This window comes from Salvia splendens, chromosome 22 (genome assembly GCF_004379255.2).
Source record: "Salvia splendens isolate huo1 chromosome 22, SspV2, whole genome shotgun sequence".
Taxonomy (NCBI): Eukaryota; Viridiplantae; Streptophyta; class Magnoliopsida; order Lamiales; family Lamiaceae; genus Salvia; species Salvia splendens.
Window position 1 is genome coordinate 20,435,796 of NC_056053.1, and position 15,293 is coordinate 20,451,088.

Genomic DNA, 15,293 nt, shown 5'->3' on the forward strand with positions numbered 1-15,293 from the left:
GATCATGTGGGATAGTGGTTCGTTTAGTGTCGATCACGATATCATGCTCAGGGTGTCTAAATGTCACGCGCGGGGGGGTAACGAGCACAGAGGATATGTCTCTCCCAAACTGGTAAGACAGAAGGGCGTTCAGGACCACAGTGAATTGGAGAATCCCTGCAGCGTCGCTCATGGTGTGACTGTAGCGCCAGGCTAAGACAAATCCACCACATAGTAAGCGTGTAACCTGAAAAGGCTGAATGTGTGAAAAAAATAGGCAGATATGAACGACGTGGAACCATTCCAATGCATGTCTTAATACTACTAAATAAACATTTGTTTTCCCTTCCACATAAAATGTATTCATGGACATGATTTGTATCATTGTATCACAGATTGGCATCTATCTGGAACTAGCAGAAGCTTTTTGGGATTAAACACGGTTGTTCAAATATCATGGTTCAGTCGTTGCATTTATGAGTTTAAATACCTTTTAGAATGAATTTGGTTAATGAAACGAGGATTTTTTAACACGTGTGCACAGAAATAGATCACTGCAAGCGCTTGGTCAAGACACCACGCTCCTTAAATCCACTAGAGCACAAGGTCTAGGAACTTAAGAGAACATAAAGTGCTTGGTCGTTGGACACACATCGACTCCCCTTCAAAAAAATATAAATCCCTCAACCCGAATACTATGAATTAGTATAGGGAAGTGGGGTCGATCCCACAGAGATGGACTCGCAAAGTAGTGCTCAGAGACTTTGGACAGACAAATGGCTGCTGCCACGCAACAAAAGGGTTGAGAATTTTAAACTAACTCTAGACCTAGGCAGAAAATGTAAATGCTAGACCTAGGACATGTTAAACTTGTAAATTCAGACTTCGACAACAAGAAACATAACCACTTCCTAGACAGTGTAAACAACTACCTAATCTAGCTAAACAGAATATGACTGAAAGTGGAGACCATAATTCCAAAAATGGCAAGTACGGAAAGAACTGCAGATTAACAAACTCTGACGCTAGCTCGCAGCAAAATGCATCCTCTCAACCGAATTAAACTTGCAGATGAACAAAACAGAGCAAAAAGTGAGATTCGAACAGAATATAGAGATTTGGTCGTCGTTATCTTGCTGCAACTCGGAAACACATCAGATCTGCGTACACTAGACGGAATGAAAGAAAAACACGTAAACTAAGCATGAAAATCAGATCGAAACTACTCAGATTCACGTCAGAATACTTGATCCACTCCGGATCCAAGACATCCGAACCCAACAACCAACAAATCCAGCAAATCCAACCAAAATTCTTCCACAATCCAACTCCAATCTCCCGGATCTGACCATTAACCTACAATAACTCAGTAAACAGCTGCGAAACGCATCCAACTCAGACAATTTAAAACTCCAAGATCTCAATAAGCGAAACGATCAAACCAGAAATCAACACAATCGCCATAACGGAAAATCAAACTTGCATTTAAACCAGAAACTATTCGGTGAAAACAGCGAACCGAGCTTCGAACAACGAAGCTCGGCAGAGTAAGTAAAATACGGAAAGCGGAAAATAAATTGTTTCTTCGCTCCTAACAAGAGCGGTGTTACACCATATCGAAGCTAAGATGAAACCCGAACGTGCGAACTGAGATCTCCTCAAACTAGTATCAAGTGTGTGTGTGGGAAAGTGAACTAAGCAACAGGCTGTGGTGAGGTCTCCCCCCGAGAAGATCCCTCCAGCTTGCATGCTTCTGCCTTTTATAGATGCGGACATTGCCCTTGAGTCTTCGTAGAAATCCCTATTCTACCCTTCAACTCTGGAGCTTCCTCCGTCGAGCAATTCTCTTCATAATCGTTCACTAAATCGCCAGTTCCTCGACCTTGTGATTTTTTGGTCTTCTTTCCTGGACCTGGCGAATTCCTTCACACACCTGGCTTAAAACGTGCGTTAGTCCTAGTAAAATCACGAATTAAATCCCTAGACCCATGCATGAAATTAGCCTTATCAAACTGCTCACACTTAAACCATGCTTGTCCTCAAGTATGAAAGACAAGAAAAAGAAATAAGGCGAATTTCAATGCACGGCCCCCCCCAAGTACTATTCTACAAACAAAACAGACTCCTAGACCTAGACAACTACAACACGAAACACATAAAAATCACAAAAGAAAAGAAAACACATAAGCGCATAAACTGGTATTTTCCTAGCAGCCATCCCCACAAGTTTAAGGTCAATCCAAGCGTTTACAGCCTCAGATTCCTCCCCTTCCCTTCCCTTCTTCTATCTAGTCGAGTTGTCAGTTCGTCAAGATAGCCTTCTGACTTCCCAATTGTTAGATTCACTCGATCACTCATTCCTCACCAGGGATGTTAGGATCGGATCGCTCTTAAGTTAAAGTTACTCCACTGATGCATCGGGTTATGAGAGTTTCTCCTTCCTACCGTCTCCTTTTTATTCCTGGGTCTGGTTACTACTGCTTCCTGCCCTTGAATTTTTTTTTTTTTTTTTTTTTTTCCTGGACTTCGTCCAGCTTATACCTCCGGTTTTATTATTTTAACTCCTCCCCTGGACTTCGTCCAGCTTATACCTCCGGTTTTATTATTTTAACTCCTCCCCTGGACTTCGTCCAGCTTATACCTCCGGTTCCTGGACTTCGTCCAGCTTATACCTCCTTTTCCTGGACTTCGTCCAGCTTATACCTCCTTTTCCTGGACTTCGTCCAGCTTATACCTCCTTTATTCTCTACTCCCTAAGCATCAAGTGGTAGCCCATTCTTTTTACAAGTTAGCTCAAAGTGTATAGGCTTATAACTCGCTCTTATAGTAGGGCTGCACAACTGGGTTATCTAAGGCATCCTCTATCGTTCTTACTTCATCCAACTGACTTTGATTTATTAAGAGAAAAGGATTCACAATTTAGCATGTATTTTCTCTTCAATTACTCTCCCTAAGGGGCTTTTTGCTATTTATTTTACCAGTTATGCAAACACGAAACCTAAAAAAAACTTCTACAAACTCCTAGACCTAACAGAATATGTACAAGACACTAACTGCACTAACTGCGTCCCCCCTCCCACTTCATTTATGCTTGTCCCCAAGCAATCCGTATGAAGTGGAAAGCAGGCCAGTTAGTGGCGACATGAAACGAACTCAACAAAACACAAACTTCTCAGCATGCCACTTAGACCAAGCATTGGGCTAAGTGGGAGAAGGAACAACATACAACACAAAACATGTTATGACATATAACCCCTTCTCACACTTAGACCAATGCTTGGTCTAAGTGGAAGGGTTCAACACATATATACAGAACCTAGCATGCTGGCAGGTAAAACAGAAATAAAATGAAAGAACTGTTAAATAAAAGAAAGAAAAAGTTACTTGGGTTTGATGGGAAATTTAATTCGGTGTCTGGCCCCCGTGGGAGCCAAACTTTGGTGGCACCGTCGGCTGGGTCACCTTTGCTTTCTTCCTGGCCGGCATCTCCGGCTTCTCTGGTCTGTCATCAGTAGGTCGGGGTATGGCTGTCCTCAGGATCACGGGTCTAGCGGAAGAGGGGGTGATGTGAGGCCTCGGGCCTTGTGATGGCTTCTGCGCGGATACACTTCCTGGACTTAGCGTTGTAATGTTGCCGCTAGACCCAGGAATAGTTTCTGATGCATCCGGGAACTTTTTGTGCAGCCATTTCAGCATGGTCGTCATCAAAGCAACACCCTCCGCCATCCTGTTGGTTTGCTCACTTGACGAAGCCACCCAATCGGTGATACGTCCCCTCAGGACTGCGGCCTCTTCCCTGCTTTTTCCGAATTCCCTTCGGATCTCAGTCATTTCCTTGCGTACCCCGTCGATTCCTTTCCTTACCTCCTCAACTTCTTTCTGAACTCCCTGAACCATCAGCCTGACTTCGTCCTCAGTGGCTTGATCCTTTACCTCCACACCATCGGGTTCCTGCTTGACTTGTGCCTCTGACTTACCGACCTCATAAAAACACACCTCCTTCCCTCGGGCGATCAGCAACCCCTTGTTGAAAAAAAAGTCGAAATTGAAGACTTCCGGGGCTGAGCACATCTTTACTACACGGCAGGCCTTGCTGATTTTAATTACAATGTTGCGCTGCAAATAGGCCCCGAGAAGATGGCACGTGTACAGATGCCTGGACGGGTTGGAGGTGACTTGATGGCAGGCTTGGGCTAACCAATAACCCAAATGAACTCGTACTCCTGTGGCCATGCACCACGTAAAGTATAGGTCGGCGGTCGTCAGGGCGTTGTTGGCAGTGCCCATCAAGTTGTAGCTAACAAAAGTTTGGGCGAATCGCAGGACCCGATTTTCTATATGGTGTGCCTTCGAAAAACTTGTTTTAAATTGACCCACTCTTGAGTGAGTCAAGAACTCCCACGCACCTTGTGCCTGAAATCCTGGCGTCAACTTCGGCGGACCAACCATTCTGTCGTTCCACAGGCCCTCATCATCTTCTGTTCTCGTTAGCAAGCCCATCCGCAGCGTCCACTCCCGGATACTCATCCTATGTTCTTCATTAAAAAGTCTGAAAGCTATGGAATCCGTATCCAAATCGGCGGTGGATTTGAACCGGAAGGTGGAAAAGAATTCACGGGCCGCGTCGACTGGAACTTCGAAAGTGCTGTGCTTTAGTAACCAATCAAAACCGATTGCATCTATATACCCCCTGAACTCATCGTTAGAGCTAATATGTTTGAGTTCCGCCGGGTGGTACATTTTTCCGGACTTCGCCACCTTTCCCTCAGCACTATTTTCCTTGTATATGGCCACACGTTTTGGATCGTAAAATCTTCTCATATCGTCTAGCAGCTCTTTTGTAATCCAAATCTCCGTCGGCTCAAAGTTCAGTACATCCTCGTCTTGCTCCTCCTCTGAATCACTGGACCTGGCAGGATTCTCGGGCTCTGTGGCGTATGGTACCTTGGCGGGTGGAGGAAGTGGGGATTCAGTAGATTTCCCCCTCTCCTTCTCGGTCGAGGAGGAAGCAATTTGTTTCCCTTTCCTCTTCTTAGCCCTCGCGCGGCGCCCCTCTTCGTCACTCTCCCGTCCACTCGGCCTGGGGGAGTCTTCCTGCGCAGACACGGCTGTCGCTAGGTCCAGCGTATCCTTTTCCTTTTGTTGGGCAGATACGTCAATGTCATCAAGAATACTCCGACGTGTCCGTCTCCTTGTTTCCCTTAGATTAAGCTGCAAATCGGCCTCCTCAGAGACCTCAGTTAAATCCACTATCATGTTGAGTCCTGCATCGACAGTTTCTTGAGCACCCTCAGAATCGAGTGCTCCACTTTCCTCTGCTAACAATGGGGTTGCCCCCGTGATATAAACAGGGGTTTCTAACCCCGTAAGATTTCCTTCAGGTTGGGCTTCAGTGCCCACAGATTTTTCGGGAGTCCTTCCCGCATCAACATCTTCCTCAGTAAATTGGGCTTCATCGCCCCCAACTACGTCTAGGGTTTCCTTTTCTACATCCTTCTCAGAATTTAGGGCTTCTCCGCCCACTTGAACATCATCATCATCAACAACGGCATCCCTCTCAACAGACGCCTCCAGAACAGGGGTTTCCCCCTCAACCCTACTAACAGTAATAGCGGTGTCCTCAACTACCGCAACAAGAGCATCTACCCCCCCAACAACACTCTCCACCAAATTCACAGCAGAAATATCAAGGTTTACTCCCTCTGAAACACCATCACCTCCAAACTTTAAAACAGGGGTTTCCTTCTGAGAATCAGAACCTAACCTGGGTTCACTTACGGCCAATAACGTCAGTCCCGCGGCCAGATCTGTCTCTACTTCGCGAATCTCCGCAATGGGTGATCCTGGAACGGCGGGCACTGCATCGTCCTCCGGACTGGTGGCGGTTTCTGGGACTGTGTCCTGGGCAGAGGTGGTTTCTTCTGGAATAATGGTAGCAGCCTCCGGTGCGGTTTCTTGTACAGCAGTGGGTGGTGTCTCGACAACCTCCGGTTGTGTCACGGTGGTTGTTGGAACGGCTGGCATGGGTTGTCCCATTGCAAACATCGCGAACGCTTGCATCGCTTTATCGGCCCCTCCGAACTTCTGAAATAGTTCATTCATGAACTCCGCCGCACTCTTCTCGGCGGATCCAGAAGCGCTGCTGGTTCCTTGTTGGTTATCCATGGTATTCTGCAGAAAATTTTGAAAAGAACTTGGGCGAAATTTTCAGATTAGGGTTAGAGAGAGATTGAAATTAGGGGTTTTTTATTTGGGAGAGAGAATATTTGGAGAGAGAATGAGTAATGAGAAAATAAGAAGGCCAAAACCGATCATAGTGTAGGCATTGGAGAGGACAGTTTCCTTTTGCAGGCGGGTGCAGGTGGTGACGCTAGCGACCGTACGCCTCCCCATAAAGTGCTCTTTGAAATCCGGACCGGTGCCAACTCCCTCCAAAACTCTTTTACCCCACAATTCCTTGCTCAAGTAAATTCCTTCTGCCAAAACACACTAAAAGAAAACATCAAACTAAAAAAACAAATATGAAATGCCAAACTCCCCGGGTCTAGGATATGACAGCATCAAAAACATTCCCGATGGGTCTGGTGTTTCGAAAATATTTTTGGAAGAATAAAATTTTTTATTTGTTTGGATTTTTCTTGATTTAAAGAAAGCAATTAAATATTTACAAAATTGTTGTCAAGTGTTCTCAAAATTTCCTGGATCAGGGTATGGTCAAACTTTTAATTACTAGACCCAGGAGATATTTTAAAAACACTTCCTTCCTAGACTGGTTAGGTGATATCAAAGAGTGCGCGTAGTGGCACTTCGTCCACTACACACAACTCTGAGCTATCCCTAAATACCTTTATCCTATGTCCATTGACAAGAAAATGTATGGAATTTGGTGCACTTCCCTGGATTTCAACTGCTCCGTTTGCTCGAAGTCCCATGATGATGTAAGGCCCAATCCATTTAGACTTTAACTTTCCAGGCATCAACTTGAGCTTGGATTGAAACAAAAGGACTTTCTGTCCTACCCTGAGTTCCTTGACCCGGAGATTTTTATCATGCCAAAGCTTAGTTTTTTCCTTATACCACATGGCAGATTCATAAGACTCAAGCCGTAACTCTTCCAGTTCCTGGAGCTGCATCTTCCTCTCTTCTTCACAAGCCTGCGGATTCATGTTGATCTCTTTGACCGCCCAGTATGCTCTGTGTTCGATTCCCACGGGTAAGTGGCACATTTTTCCGAATACCAACCTATATGGTGACATACCAATAGGTGTCTTATAAGCTGTCCTATAAGCCCATAATGCATCATCCAGTCTCTTACTCCAATCCTTCCTAGACGGGTTCACCGTTTTTTCGAGAATGGCCTTTATCTCCCTATTTGATATTTCTGCCTGGCCGTTGGACTGAGGATGATAAGGTGTAGACAACCTATGGTGGACTCCGTATTTCTTCATGAGAGCCTCTATTGTACGGTTCTTAAAATGGGTTCCTTGGTCTGAGATGACAGCCCTAGGGATCCCGTACCTGTTGAAAATGTTAGACCGCAGAAATTTGGCTACTTCCACAGCTTCGCAGGAGGTCGTAGCTTTTGCCTCTATCCATTTCGAAACGTAGTCCACCGCCACAAGTATGTATGTATTCCCATATGAAGATGGAAATGGACCCATAAAGTCCATACCCCAAACATCGAAAATCTCACAAACAATCACCGGAACTTGTGGCATTTCGTCCCTTCTAGAAATTCCTCCAATCTGCTGACACCTTTCGCAATTCTGGCAGAATTCGAATGCATCCTTATGTAATGTAGGCCAGTAGAAACCACTGTCTAGAACCTTCCTTGCAGTCTTCCTAGGTCCAAAGTGACCCCCACAAGCTAAAGCATGGCAATGATTCAGCACATCCCTTTGCTCCCACTCCGGAATGCATCTCCTAATTACCTGGTCAGCTCCCATTTTCCACAAATACGGATCGTCCCAAAAGTAGTATTTGGCTTCACTTTTTAATTTCATCTTCTGGGCCCGGGAAATTTCGTCGGAACTGGGCACTTCTCCAGTGACCAAGTAATTTGCTAGATCAGCGAACCATGGCTCTGCATTCGCCTGGCATTTCCTTTTTTCAGCATCTCCTGGACCTGTTGCTGCCATTACTTCTTCCCAATTGATAGGTCTAGGAGAATCGTTAAAATAATAAAGATGTTCTTCCGGGAACGCATCAGGTATTGCTTCATCCGTCTCACCTTGGTAAATGCGACTCAGGTGATCAGCCACCTTGTTCTCCGTCCCCTTTTTGTCTCTGACTTCCCAGTTAAACTCCTGTAACAGTAACACCCATCGGATCAACCTTGGCTTAGACTCCTTCTTTGCCAGTAAGTACTTTATCGCAGCGTGATCTGTGAAGACTATCACCCTCGACCCGAGCAGATATGGTCGGAATTTTTCAAAAGAGTACACGACTGCCAACATTTCCTTCTCCGTGGTGTCGTAATTTTTCTGGGCTTGATTTAGCGTTTTTGACGCATAGAAAATCACGTAACTTTTTCCGTCAACTCTTTGACCTAGCACCGCCCCTACTGCATAGTCACTCGCATCGCACATGATTTCAAACGGCAAACCCCAATCAGGTGCTCTGATGATGGGGGCAGATACTAATCTGTCCTTCAGCAGCTGAAAAGCCTTAATGCACCCCTCATTAAAAACAAACTCAACATCGTTATGCAACAGATGAGTGAGTGGCTGAGCAATTTTGGCAAAATCCTTTATAAATCTCCTGTAGAATCCTGCGTGACCTAGGAATCCCCTCACTTCCTTTTGATTTGTCGGGTGGGGCAGTTTTGATATCACGTCCACTTTTGCTTGGTCCACCTGTATGCCCCTTTCCGATACTACATGCCCCAGGACAATTCCTTCAGGGACCATGAAGTGGCATTTCTCGAAATTCAAAACCAAGTGCTTCTCTTGACATCTTCTCAGCACTACATCCAAGCTCGCCAGACATGAATCAAATGAATCCCCGTATACAGTGAAGTCGTCCATAAAGATCTCGATGCAATCTTCCAGCAGGTCTGAGAAAATACTCATCATACATCGTTGAAAAGTGCCTGGTGCATTGCAAAGGCCAAACGGCATTCTCCGATATGCATACGTTCCGAACGGACACGTGAAAGTTGTCTTCTCCTGGTCCTCGGGGTCCACGTAAATTTGGAAATACCCACTATATCCGTCCAAGAAACAGAAATATTGCTTGCCTGCTAATCTCTCCAGCATCTGGTCAATGAACGGAAGGGGAAAATGGTCTTTCTTGGTTGCCTCATTCAATTTTCTGTAGTCAATGCACATCCTCCAACCGGTGACTAGCCTGGTCGGTACCAACTCATTCTTGTCGTTCTTGACAACCTGGATTCCCGACTTTTTGGGTACCATGTGTACTGGGCTAACCCATTCACTGTCTGGTATGGAATAAATGATTCCTAGGGATAACAACTTCAATACCTCCTTCAATACATCTTCCCTCATATTGGGATTCAATTTGCGTTGAGGGTCTCTGCAGGGTTTCGCTCCTTCATTTAATCGAATGTGATGCATGCACAGATCAGGGCTAATCCCTACCAAGTCAGAAAGTGTCCAACCAATAGCGTTCTTGTTCCTTCGGATGACTTTCAGCAGCTCCTCTTCCTGTTCCTTGATCAAGTTGCTGTTGATAATCACCGGAAAAGTCTCATTCGTCTCAAGGTAAGCATACTTTAGGCCTGGCGGAAGTGTTTTCAACTCCTTCTTGGGAACATCTTTTTCCTGGGGCAGGGGGTTCTTTTCTGCTGCTCCAGTCGTCATCCCCTTAGTCGATCCAGGAAGACCTTCCTTGCTTGCCCCATAAAGTGTCTCCCTCGATCTGGCTAGCTCGGGCTTGGTGCAAAATTCCAGAATTGCTTCTGCTAGCTCTTCATCTGACAACTTGCTCGTATTCATTGCTTGGCACCAACTGGCCACCTCCCTATCAACAGCATGACTCATCTCTGAGTTCTCAATCTGTCCCTGCATTAATTCAGTCTCGAGGTATTCCTGGACCAAGGGGTTAATGATATCTACAGAATGCAAATTTTCAACATCAAGTGGCTTCTTCATTGCCTCATCTATGCTGAATGTATATTTATCCCCATTGTAATCGAGACAGATAGTACCATCAAAGACATCAATGATAGTCTTAGCAGTTCGCAGGAAAGGTCTCCCCAATAATACTCCGCCAGACTCTACAGACTCATTATCGCTCATCTTAATCACATGGAAGTCAGTCGGGTACAGGAAGTCGTGTACCTTGACTATTACGTTCTCGAGCACTCCTTCAGGGCAGATGCATGACCTGTCCGCCAATTGGATCACAACCTTCGTATCCACCATACCTACTCCCACTAACCTCTTGTATATGGACAGGGGTAACACATTTATGGATGCTCCCAAGTCACACATAGCATGCTCAATTTTTACATTGCCGATGGAAATAGGCAAGGTGAACATACCTGGGTCATTGCATTTCGAAGGCATCCTCCGCTTCTGAATTACCGCGGACACATTCTCGCCTATCAAGATTTTTCCACTAGGTCTAGCCTTCCCAGCTATAAACTCTTTGATGAACTTGCTGAAAACTGGCATTTTCAAAGCCTGTAAGAAGGGTAGATTTATCTCCAGTTTCCCGAAAATATCCATAAGATCCACTGGCTCATCCTTCTTTTTCTTTGCCTCTCCTCGGTTTGGGAAAGGTTTTGGTCGTTTCCCGGTTCCGGAACATTCACCTGCTGAAGATTCATCGACTCCTTTTTTCTCTACCAATTCCGGTTCTGGATCTAGGAAAAATGGTTCGATTGTCCTGGGCAGCCGTTTCTCTATATCTCCTGCCTGAAGTTCATCTCTAACTGCAGGGTTGCTTTCAACCGAGTTTCTTGATTCAGTGGTTTTTTCCTCTGTTTCCTTATCCTTAATGGGGGTCGTGACCTCTCTGTACCTCATGACCGGCCCTTCGTACTCCTTCCCAGATCTCAGTGTGATCTGGCTAATATTGGCTTTGTCAGGTGGTCTTACCGATGCAGGAATCTTGCCCTCGTTTCCCCGCATATCACTCAAGGAAGTAGCTATTTGAGACAACTGTTTGGCCAACATATCCATTGCCGCCTTCTGTTCTTGCTGCGCATCCTGAAGCTTGTGGACCACATCATTGTTCGACTGTAAATTGTTCTGAATGTGCTGCTGGGAACTAACGAGGTCGTGAACCATCTCATCAAGGTTCCTTGGTCTAGAGCTTGGCTGACTAGGGCCTGGCCCTATATTTTGGTTTGTTCCACTTCCTTGGCCTGGGCGAATGTGCCCTTGACCTCCTGGATTGTTGTTGAAATTACTTCCTTGACCTGGGTAAGGTGCTTGGAAATTCCTTTGATGTGGTGGTACATAAGAATTCCCTTGATAATTTTGATTCTTGTTTCCCCAGGTCGAGTGATCTCCTTGATTACGGTTGTTCCAATTTCCTTGCCCCTCATGATTTCTCCAGTTACCCTGCCTCTCGGGCTATGGTGCGGACTGTATACTCAGTTGGGGTGCTGGCTGGCTTTGCTCGTTTTCAGACCATCTAAAGTTCGGGTGATTCCTCCAGGGTGCATCTCTTTGTCTTCCTTGGTTCCAACTTCCATCAGGATTCCAACTTCCCATCGCGTTCGCCTGGGCCTGGTAATCACCTTCCTGAGGTCCGTAATATTGCTGGAGTTGATTATCTACTGGACCTAACAACTTAGCCGTTTCCTTTGGTGCGGCTGTATTAGTTTTTTCGATAGCATTCAGCAAGGCTTTCTCCAGCCTATCAATCCTTGCTTCAACTTTGTCATCCTCCTGCTCCCTCAATGCATTCACAGAGCCTCTTCTCACAGCATTCCTCGTACTGTCATACGCCTTCTTGGCGTCGATTAATCTTCCCAAAATCTCTCTTGCCTCACTTCCTCTCTTTCTTGTAAAATTCCCCCCGCTCGAGGAGTTCATCAAATCCTTAGACTCGGGAGTTGCCCCTTCATAAAACAGAGAGTAGGTCTCTGCCTCTATCATCCGATGATTCGGGCATGCGTCCAGCAATCCCTTGAACCTTGACCAGTATTGGCTCAATGACTCATCGTAATCCTGCTTGCATTCCACTATCTCCTTCTTCAGAGCGTTCGTCTTGTTGGATGGAAAGAAGTAATCTAGGAACTCCAATTTAAAGTCCCTCCAGGTGCGGATAGAATCCGGGGGTAATCTCAACAACCATGTATTTGCCTCCCCCTTTAGAGTGAAAGGAATCGCGCGCAAGCGATAGTCCTCCTCTGTCGCATCATTAGGCCTCTTTTGAATGCCACATAACTTGCTAAACTCGTTCAAAAACTCGTACGGGCATTCACTCCTTCGCCCAGAAAATGTTGGCAAGACACCTAACACATTCGTTTTGATCTCAATAGATCTCTGACGTGGGTTCATCACTATTGCGTGTGCTGGCTCTCCATCGAGATGAGCCGTTAGTGACCCTATTTCTGGATCTGGGTCCGCTACGTGTGCCATCTCAACTTCCTCTTCCTCCCCTGTTTCTGACTCTGTTTCCGATTCTGGTGGGGACTCCGGATCTGTTCGTCCTGAAGATTCCCAGGATTCGTCACTCAAAAACTCAGTCGGGAACGGATCTCCCGTCGTGAACCCTGATCTGGTAGTCACGGTGGAGGTTGTATCCTTGATCTTCCAAACGAACTGACCGTATTTCCAACCAGACGAGTTACTCCGGTGGAAGCTCCTGCTCATGTACTACAAAGAAAACGGAAAGAAAAAGTAAATTAAAATTATTCACACCAAAAACTCTAGGCACTAATACAAAGTACGCCATCCATCCCCGGCAACGGCGCCATTTGAAACGAGGATTTTTTAACACGTGTGCACAGAAATAGATCACTGCAAGCGCTTGGTCAAGACACCACGCTCCTTAAATCCACTAGAGCACAAGGTCTAGGAACTTAAGAGAACATAAAGTGCTTGGTCGTTGGACACACATCGACTCCCCTTCAAAAAAATATAAATCCCTCAACCCGAATACTATGAATTAGTATAGGGAAGTGGGGTCGATCCCACAGAGATGGACTCGCAAAGTAGTGCTCAGAGACTTTGGACAGACAAATGGCTGCTGCCACGCAACAAAAGGGTTGAGAATTTTAAACTAACTCTAGACCTAGGCAGAAAATGTAAATGCTAGACCTAGGACATGTTAAACTTGTAAATTCAGACTTCGACAACAAGAAACATAACCACTTCCTAGACAGTGTAAACAACTACCTAATCTAGCTAAACAGAATATGACTGAAAGTGGGGACCATAATTCCAAAAATGGCAAGTACGGAAAGAACTGCAGATTAACAAACTCTGACGCTAGCTCGCAGCAAAATGCATCCTCTCAACCGAATTAAACTTGCAGATGAACAAAACAGAGCAAAAAGCGAGATTCGAACAGAATATAGAGATTTGGTCGTCGTTATCTTGCTGCAACTCGGAAACACATCAGATCTGCGTACACTAGACGGAATGAAAGAAAAACACGTAAACTAAGCATGAAAATCAGATCGAAACTACTCAGATTCACGTCAGAATACTTGATCCACTCCGGATCCAAGACATCCGAACCCAACAACCAACAAATCCAGCAAATCCAACCAAAATTCTTCCACAATCCAACTCCAATCTCCCGGATCTGACCATTAACCTACAATAACTCAGTAAACAGCTGCGAAACGCATCCAACTCAGACAATTTAAAACTCCAAGATCTCAATAAGCGAAACGATCAAACCAGAAATCAACACAATCGCCATAACGGAAAATCAAACTTGCATTTAAACCAGAAACTATTCGGTGAAAACAGCGAACCGAGCTTCGAACAACGAAGCTCGGCAGAGTAAGTAAAATACGGAAAGCGGAAAATAAATTGTTTCTTCGCTCCTAACAAGAGCGGTGTTACACCATATCGAAGCTAAGATGAAACCCGAACGTGCGAACTGAGATCTCCTCAAACTAGTATCAAGTGTGTGTGTGGGAAAGTGAACTAAGCAACAGGCTGTGGTGAGGTCTCCCCCCGAGAAGATCCCTCCAGCTTGCATGCTTCTGCCTTTTATAGATGTGGACATAGCCCTTGAGTCTTCGTAGAAATCCCTATTCTACCCTTCAACTCTGGAGCTTCCTCCGTCGAGCAATTCTCTTCATAATCGTTCACTAAATCGCCAGTTCCTCGACCTTGTGATTTTTTGGTCTTCTTTCCTGGACCTGGCGAATTCCTTCACACACCTGGCTTAAAACGTGCGTTAGTCCTAGTAAAATCACGAATTAAATCCCTAGACCCATGCATGAAATTAGCCTTATCAGTTAACAATTTAAGAATTCACTCGTTGACACACAATTCTGATATTCAATTTATTAGTTTAGCTTAATGATTTTGCTTTTAAATCAATACTATATGAGAAAGAATTTAGTGATCAACCTCGAAAATCCCAACAGTTTAATTTAAAAATCCGATTAAAAATAAAAAAAAAATATTTTTCCACTTCTCAAAAAATTATATCCGTTTTCTACCTACTTTTAATTTATTTTTCAATTTTTTCCCCAAAAATACAAATTTACATCTATAAATACCCTCACTTCCACACCAAAAAATTCACACCACCAAACTACACAATTCTCATCTATATTCTCTCATTTCCATTCTCAATTCTCAATCTTTCTTTCACTCTTACAACAACACAATGTCCGGCTCCGGCGATCACCCATCCGGCTCCCATGGTTGGAACCCCGATTGGTTCGGTTCACAACCGTTTTCCAGTCCGGAAATGGAATATTCGGCCCCTCCTCAAACCCAAGGTTCGCAAGTTCCGGGTGGCTACCGGCCTTACCCGATCGACGACCAAGATGCCCCCGAAGGGCAATACGAGTGGACACCCGAGCCATCCGTGCCTAGAGCGGGAGGGAGCGGCCCCTCTTAAACTCCTCCTCTTCCTACTGGCGGTGTCCGCACCCCGTACACTCCGGGGGAGATGGAACAATTGTTCAAAACGTTCTTGTCAATCTCTGAAGATCCGGAGGTTGGCACGAACCAATCCGGTGACCATTATTGGTGGCACATCTGTCGCCGGTACAATCAAAGCCGGCCGGCTGGAACAATCGAGCGCAACAAGAGTATGGTGCGCAACGCCATATACAAAGCCAACGAAGAAATCTAAGAGTTCCAGGGGGATTACCTCCAGGAAGAGCGGTCGGCGGGGAGCGGCCATAGCGAGGTCGACATCAT